Source organism: Echinops telfairi, unplaced genomic scaffold (genome assembly GCF_000313985.2).
Source record: "Echinops telfairi isolate 266 unplaced genomic scaffold, ASM31398v2 ScPeMD7_7469;HRSCAF=8507_1, whole genome shotgun sequence".
Taxonomy (NCBI): Eukaryota; Metazoa; Chordata; class Mammalia; order Afrosoricida; family Tenrecidae; genus Echinops; species Echinops telfairi.
In genome coordinates this window covers 97,310,613-97,319,745 of record NW_022111373.1, presented here as the reverse complement: position 1 = coordinate 97,319,745, position 9,133 = coordinate 97,310,613, and positions in this window count along the sequence as shown.

Here is a 9,133-nt window from a genome sequence, read left to right as displayed (position 1 = left end):
CACAGCCTTGCTTGCTGAAAACGAAAAGGGCTTGAAACTCGCAAAGTCCATTCTAACTCATGACCACTCCATGCAGGGTTACTGAGACAAAATCTTTATAGGAGCAGACAGCATCATGTTTTTCCCATGGAGCAGTTGGTGGGTTTGAACTGCCAACCTTGCAGTTAGCAGCCTAATACCTAACAGCATTGTCAGGGCTTTTCGTGCTGAAGATTAAAGATTGCAGCCTCCAGTATAGATTGTAACTCAATGTAAAGGAAAGAGAAAGCCTCACAACTGCACCCAAAACAAAACCCACCAACCTCATTGCTATTGAGTCCATTCTGATTCAGAGTGACCCTATAGGACAGGGTAGAACAGCTCATGTGGGTTTCCAAGACCGCAACTGTACAAGCAGAGAAAGCCTTGGTGATTAGCAGCTCAACATGTCACCACTATGCAGTGACAGGGGACATTAAGATAAGCCGAAAAGACAAGTTCTTTCTACTTGCATCCGTGATCAGCTCTCAGGCAAGTAAGCAAGCCAACGTTAGTCAAGAAAACAAAGTACTTGTTGCAAAGGTGTGACTTTGAGGACTAATGTGAGTCAAACCAGTATTTTTTCAATTGCCTCATATGCATGTGAAAACTGGACAATGAATAAAGGAGACAGGAGAAAATTTGATGCATGTAAATAACAATGTTTGCTAAGAATATTGAAATTACTGTCAGAGCAACAAACAAATCATTCTTGGAAGAAATGTAACCAGAATGAGCCTTAGAAGAAAGGATGGGGAGACTTTATCTCACATCCTTTGGGCGTATTATCAGGAGAGACCAGCCCTTGAGAATGACATAATGCTTGACAGAGGGTCAGACTCTCAATGAGGGGGTTCCAGCTTCACAATTGTGGCACAGGACCAGGCAGAGTTATGTTCTGTTTCTAGAGAGAGTTGCTATGAGTAGCAACCAACTCAAGACACCAACCAACAATGTGTGTCCAGAAAGGATCGCTGGTGACACAGTGGTTAATCACTCAGCTGCTAACCAACATTCTCCAGTTCAAACTCACCAGTAGCAACTCTATAGAAAACAGACTTGGAGCCTGGTGGGGCAGTTCTACTCTGCCCTGCCTGGTTGCTACGAGTGGGAATTGCCTGGAAGGCAATTTGTGTGTCTAGAATAAACACATTCCAGGCAAATTCGAAGACTGTGTTACAGAAGAAGCAAATCTTCATCCTCTTTGTACCAGAACTGCAAAGTGTGGCCTGATGGTTTTTATATTAATTTTATATTGTTTCTATTGAAGCAAAGTTCTATGAAACTTTGTTGCATTCAAAGATATTTAGATCTAGTAAACATTTAGCTAGGAGCCCTGGTGGGGCTTCGATCCACACAGTCACATTTTGAAACCCCCAGCTGCTCTGGGGGAGAAAGACGGGATGTTCTAGTCCTGTCCACAGTGACAGTCTCAGAAACGCACCGTAGGGTCATTAGGAGTCAGTATTGACTAGAGGTCAGTGAGTTTGAGTCAACCTTTGTTAAGCAGCAATGTGTAGTGGTTCAGTATACCTTCTGGTTGAGACTTCTGGGGTTTGAATCCTGCTGCTGCTACTTTTTCCCGTCTCTGTGACATTGGGCAAGTAGTGTCAGCTTCCTCTGCTTCACCATGGTACCAATCTAATAGAGTTGTTGAAAGGGTCTTTGCTGTGTTTTTAGGTGCCAGCAAGATGATTCCAATCTTAGCAACCCCATGCAAAACACAGCCAGTATGTGAGATGAAGTCTACTCATCTTCACTTCTAAGCCGGATCACCAAACCCAGATTCACTGCCTCTGAGTTTATTCCGACTCACACAGCCCTACAGGACTGTGTGATAGAACTGCCCCAGTGGGCTTCTGAGACTGACACTCTTTCCTGGAGTAGAAAGCCTGATCTTTCTCCCTCGGAGCCACTGGTGGTATAGAACTGCTGACCTCGAGGTTAGCAGCTCAACGCGTAACCACTACCCCACCAGGACTCCCTTCTAAGCTGGATTAAATGAGTTAAAATATATGAAGTGCTTAGTGCACAGTATCAGCTGCTGTTGATATCCCCGGTATGTCAGAATAGAAACTTGTTTTCCACTAACTGTCTTGGAAGTAAATCATTTTATTAGAGGTGTTTCTGCATAGATTGGAACATCCAAACTTTCCATTATCAACTAAATATTAATCCTTTGTATCACTCACAGACCACCCAAACCAACAGGAAGCCGAACTGCTGCCATTGAGTAAATTCTGACATAGGACAGATTAGAATTGCCCACTTTGGATTCTCAAGGCTGAGAGTCTTTACAGGAGCAGTAAGCCTCGTGTTTCTTCCTCTGAGGTGCTGGTGATTTGAACTGCTGACCTTGTGGTTAGCAGTTCAACACATAATCCACAGTGCCTCCTGGGCTCCTTCTCAGGTCACCAAATGCATAGTAGATAATAAATACCAGCCATTACCATTGCATGACAACATCATCAATATTGAATGTCTATTGTGTTAATGCTTCCCCAAACTTTTAGCATCGCAGATATATTGAAAAGGATACTACTACTATAGCAAGGGGGGTTGGGTGGGGGTGTCAACCAAAGGGGCTCATTATTTCAAATCACACCAGCCTGCCTTGGCACACTGATAAGGAAAACAAAGGAATGAGATAGCCCTTTTGTGGATATTCTTGTATTGGCTCAGTTCAGCACCTACCTCTAAGAACCTCACATTTTATAGGGTCACTCAAAGCCCCAGACTTAAGGAGTGAATCAATACTGGAGAAAGATTTTTCATGATGATAGGAGGAGACCTATCGTCTGCTGAAGTTTTGTAACTCTGCAGACACTTCAATAGGATATTTTCCCAGTAAACTTAAAAGCTCAAACACAATGAGGCCATTGCAACTCATAGCAGCCCTAGAGGACAGAGTAAACTCCCCCTGTGGGTTTCAGAAGCTCTCCATCTTTACAGAAGCAGACAGCCTCATCTTCCTCCTGGGAGTGGTTTCCAAGTACTAACCTTGTGAGTAGTAGACCAATATGCAACCAGGGTCCAGTATTGATCACTTTTAGGTTAAGGATTTGCCACTAGAAAGCCCTATCAAAATGCAGATGTAAGTGGGAGAAAGTGACATCTCATTTGGGAAGGGTCTATAAACACCTTCGGGTCATTTGGGGAGTTTAGATTTATCAGAAGCTGATGGTGGTGAACCTGTCGAGGTCAGCATAGGACACTGAGGTTACTTGGAAACAGGTGAACAAAGCCACAGAAGAAAAAACTTCTCCTGAGTGAAGTTAATAAATGTTGAAGATATACTTTGCCTGCCTTGGTATTTCCTTAAATGTGGTCCTGGCCGGGGGAGCTGGACCTTGCCATGACTCTGAAACCCTACAGCTGTCCCGGAACTGTCACCATATCCTGCCTTCACCCAATGATTCAGCATCCAGGTTTGACGGCTCAGTTAGTATCCTAACTCCACAATCTCTCATTCTCTCTTCCAAGATCTTCAACTTCACAATCACCCACAGTTGTACCCAACCCGTCAACCTAGTCATAAGATGAAATTACACTACCCTCATGATTTTGATTTGTGAGTCTCCCCTTCTGCACCCACAGCCACCTACTCCTTTACCTCTTTCAGGTCTTCACACTCAGTAGACCTGCAATTTGCCCTTGGTGTGTCCGTCAGTCTTTGCTCTCTGAGTTTATCTATTATTTCTTACCTTCTCTTATCTTCCCAGGCCTCTTATCAACTTTTTTAACTTCTCCCTTTCTAGTATCATCAATTTCCTTGACCTTTAGCCATGTTTTGATAGCCTATCAATTCTAATCCCTACTAACTCTAATGTTACCTTTCCAAATTATTTTCATGTTCCTTGAACAATTGACCCCTCCCCACAGTTATTCTTAGTAAGGAACCTTGTTTCATTATTTCCTAGAATTATCGCTATTATTTGTGAGAATTCTTAACATTTACCCAACTTTGTTTGCTGTTGTGTGTCCTGGGGTCAATACTGACCCAAGGGAGACCCTGTAGGGCAGGCACAGCAAACCTGTTTCTCTGGGTTTTCTAGTCTAAATCTTTATGGGAGTAGGTGAGCAGGTTTTTTTCCCTCAGGGTTGCTGGTGGTTTCAAACCACTGATCTTTCAGTTAGCATCTGGGCTCCGAGCCATTGTGCTTCCTTCTTCAATTTACAAGGCAATTATATAAGAGGGGGTACTCCCCCAAAAGAAAACAACAACAACAACAACAACAAAACCTCTGCTAGGCAGAGCTTTCACAGTACGCATTTTCCCCACGAGGTGAGCAGCCAGCAACTCACTGGGTTAGGGCACTCAGTGGCATAGCGTGGGAAGGTTCTTTCTCGTCACAGTGAGTTTTTTCATGAAAGCGGTTTCACTTGAACCTCATTTTTGATGATGGCTGATTTTAGAGAATGGCATGGCGGGGGGGATTTTTTTTTCTGTTCAGGAAAAATGCCGTAGACACTGTTGTGAGGTTGAACACAGCTTACAAGGACAGCGCTATGGGAAAAACGCAAGCGTATGAGCGGCTTTCTTGTTTCAAAAAAGATGAACTGTTGAGTGATAATAAACCTCATTCTGGACATCTGTCAACTTCCCGAACAGATGAAAATGTTGACTCAGTGCATTTGGACTTTGTTCCACCAGGTCAGACTGTTAATCAATATTTCTATTTAGAGGTTCTGAAAAAATTGTGTAATAGTGTGCGACAAAAAAGGTCTGATTTGTGGCAGACAGGGAACTGGTTTTGCCACCACCACAACGCACCTGCTCATGCAGCCATCTCATCGTGCCAGTTTGGGGCAAAAAAACATGTCTGGCATGCCTCTCATGTCCCACACACCTGATTCACCTAACTTTGCTTCATGCGACTTCTTTTTGTTTCTGCAAATGAAGAGGGACATGAAAGGATAGTGATTTGACGACATAGAAGAGGTGAAGAAAAAAATGAGGGAGGTGTTGTCAGCCATCCAAACACATGAGTTTGAAAAATGTTTCCAAGAATGGAATTTCAGATTTGACAAGAGAATTAAGGGTAATGGAGAGTACTTTGAATGTAATAAGGTCTTGTAAAAAAATTTAAATATTAAAAAATATATTCTGGTTGTTTGGTACCCCCTCATATACTTTTCTTTTCCTCCTGCCTGAGAAAAAGAAAAACCCAGGTTTTTGAAACCTCTCCTCCCTATGCTGTTGTTTCTCCTCTTGATAAGTTCCATCTCCTAACATTTAACATTTCTCATTATTTTAATCCAATACTTTATTGCTGTTGTTAGGTGCTGTAGTTCCAATTCATAGTGACCCTATAGATAACAGAATGAAGCCCTGCCTGCTCCTTCATCATCCTCACAACTGTGGTTAAGGTGAGCCGATGGTTGTAGCCGCTGTGTCCATCCATCTTGTCGACGGTCTTCCTCTCTTTCATTGACAAGGGTGATGTCTTCTTCCAGGGACTGGTCTCACTTGGTAACATGTCCAGAGTATATGAGTCTTGCCATCCTTCCAAGGAGCATTTGGCTGTATTTCTTCCAAGACAGATTTGTTTGTTCTTTTGGCAGTCTATGATACTTTCAACATTTGCCATTACATACTTTAGAAATCAAACAGCAACAAAAACTGAATGGTGAGATAGGGGCAGCCTCTCTGTATGTATTAAAGCCTCTCTGTGTTAGTCCAGGTTAACTAGAGAAACAAATCCAGAGACACTCATAGGTGCATAAGAAAGAATTTTATGTCAAAAAGTAATTGTATATTAAGAAAACATCCCAGCCCAGTCCAGATCAAGTCCATAAGTCCAATATTAGCCCGTTTGTCCAATACCAGTATATAAATTCCTCTGCAGACTCACTCAACTCATGCAATGATGCTGAATACAGGAAGATCACAGGCCAGCGGGTGGAAAGTCTTGTGGATCCAGTGGTAGTGGAAGCATCTCAGTGCTGGTGTGGGTCTCCATGTAGCTTCTCCAGCTCCAGTGCTCTGGCTCCATCAGTGTTTCTCCATGTGGCTTGTCAACAGGAATGTCTCACAGAGAGATGAAGCAGAGAGTCTCTGGGGGTCTGGCCTCCATGAGCTATTAATTTCTGTCATACTTCCAAATGAGGACATCAAGCTGTGACCTGATTGACAGGCTAGACTCCACCCCTTCGCAAGTTGACAGATTATGTAACTGCCACACTCTGTAACCTAATAACATATTAATTAATTAAAAGTAATTAGTTGGCTTTTCAGAGAAATGTCTTAAAATGGAACAGGTAAATCTTCATCATAATCTGCTTAATAAAATGAATTTGGGATGAAATATGAACTTAAATCAAGTTATAACAAAATCCCAAGCTGCTTCTTGCTAGGCCTAGAGTCGATTCTGATTCATGGTGACCCCGCATCTGCCAAGAGGAACTGCTTCATAGGTGTCAAACCCTAAGAGCAGTCTTCTGAGATCTCTGGATCAGTTCAATCCATCAATCGTCAGCTAGTAGTTGAGTGTTTAACTGTTTGTACAACACTGGAACTCCAATTTTCCAGCCAGAAGGCTTATTTCACAGCAAGAAAACAGCTAAAGTTTTGACTAGAGTTTAAAAATGTTTCTGAAGAATAATATATATTTCAGAAAAAAGAACATATCATGTGAGTACTACTTGATACGTTCACAGACATACTCAGGTAAGTAGCATCTACAATGAGAAACAGAATGTGCCAGCCCTCTCTTAACTGCTTCCCCAGCCCCCTGTCAAGTTACCCGGCCTGTCACTGGGACCACTCTCCTGACATCAAACAGGATAGTTTCGTGACTGTCATTATAAAACAGAGATGTCATCAGAAGCTTCTTTATGCCTTTAGTAGTTGCATATTTTATTTCATTTAATGAATAATTATAGTAATGGAATTTGAAGTGACATACTAAGCCCTGCTCTGTAAAACAGCTAACCACAGATGCAGGTTGCAGTTTGCAGGAGAGGGTATCTACTTCCTAATTTCTCTGAACCGCTTGGAAATCTTGTCAATTGCCCATGCGCTGGTCAATGACTGCGTGTTCACCAGGCTCCTAGGGGAACTTGGCTCCAGTGAAGCAAATGTGATCACTGACGTTGAGTTGGCACGGCCTATTCCTGACATATCCAGAGAAAAGGAAGTCAAGCACTAGAACTGCAGCTTCGGAATTGCCCAGACTTGCTCGAGAATACCATCCCAAGAGTTTAAGCACACTTTACTTTTGTTAACTCTAATATAACCTGTGCAGAAACAAGGGGTTTCCTTCGTTGATTTTTGTTTGAGGATTGTGGAAGTTACGTAATCTCCTATCAACTTGGACAAAGGGATGGGAGTCTAGCCTGTCAATCAGGTCACAACCACTGAGGCCTCAGTGTGGACATGGCCTTCTCCTGAGGATTCTGGGAACTCCTGTCTTCTTCCCCGGAGGCAGGACATATACTCTCTGCTTTGCCTTCCTGTTGATAAGCCACAGGGGGCCACACTGATGTTCAGCTAGGTCTCTGGAGCTGGTTCCACAAGACTTTGTACCCACAGGCCTGTGATTTTCCAGCATTTGACATCATTGCATGTGTTGTGTGAGGCTGCAGAGGAATTTATAGACTGGTATCAGACATATGGGCTGATATTGGACTTATGGACTTAATCTGGACTGGGCTGGGATGTTTTCTTAATATATGATTACTCTTTGATATAAGACTCTCTTACACACATATGAATGTCTCTGGATTTGTTTCTCTAGTCAACCCAGCCTAAAACAAGGCTCCAAGTCTAAAATTTATGCTCAAACCAAATAGTGAAAAATAATTGAACTTCATTTTTTAAAAAATACTTATTTTGTGGCCTTATGTAGCCAACAATTCTAAGGCCCTTACAAAGGACATGAGTAGACATTCAGTACTACTTGTATTAAATAATGACTTGGGCACTGTCTCATCAAGTGAATATGGCAATGCCTACTGAAAAGGCAAATATTAAATGAATATACACCTAACTAAGAAAGTTAGAATTTTCTGAAAATTAACTATTTTTTTTAAGATTTTAGATGAAAACAGGAAATACTAGAAAGATAGTTAACTGTGTTCTATTGACTGTGTAGATTATACAAATTATGTGAAGATAACATTGTGAATAGTGAGAATTTCAGAAGACTTTCTTGTGCTTATATGGAAACTGTATATAGACCACGAGGCAGGAATCACAGACAAGGATATATACTGCCTGGTTTAACACTAGGAAAAAGTGTTCATCAGGGTTGTATCCTTTTATTATACTTATTCAACGTGTATGCCAAGCTAATTTCTGAGCAGTTGGACTACATGAAGAAGAAGATAATTAGATATATAACACAAGAAATGAACTGTTAGATTATATACAGATAGATAGATATATAATATAAGAAATGAACAGTTAAATTATAAAGCAGTGAAAATGGCTCAGTGCAGCTCACTCCCGTGAGAAAGAGAGTTGTGAGAGACTAGCAGCCCTTCAAGTCTAGTCTGCTGCCAGATCTTCCTCTATTTATATTTTGATATATTTTCTTCAAATCGTATTTTAATAATTATATATATTTACCTTATTAATTTTTATTACTATCGTGACCTAATCACTTCCCTCATATTGTGAAAAGCTCATTTTAACCACCTTTTCATAGCTCAAGGAGATCTGCCAATAGACCATGTCACTGCCATCGAGTAGTAATTTGTGACTCATGGATTCAGATAATGGCAATAGGCATGGATACAGGTTGTGGTGACTTTACATTGTTTTTGTTAGGTGCTGTCAAATTGGTTCCAATCTGGATCGACTTTATGCACAACAGAAGGAAACACTGCCTGATCCTACACCATCCTCACAATGGTTTCCTTTCCTTTCCATTGTTGCAGCCACAGTGGAAATCCATCTCCTTGAGGGCCTTCCTCTTTTTCCGCTGCCCCCTCTACTTTAGCAAGCATGATGTCCTTCTCCAAAGACTGGTTTCTTCTGATAATATGCCCAAAATACATGAGATGAAGTCTCACCAGCTTTACATATTTCTGAGTATCCTCCTGGAACCATGCCACTATCTGGCTGCTCTTCTGGTTTTCACAGCTGCTGTCCCTCCTACCATCATGCCTC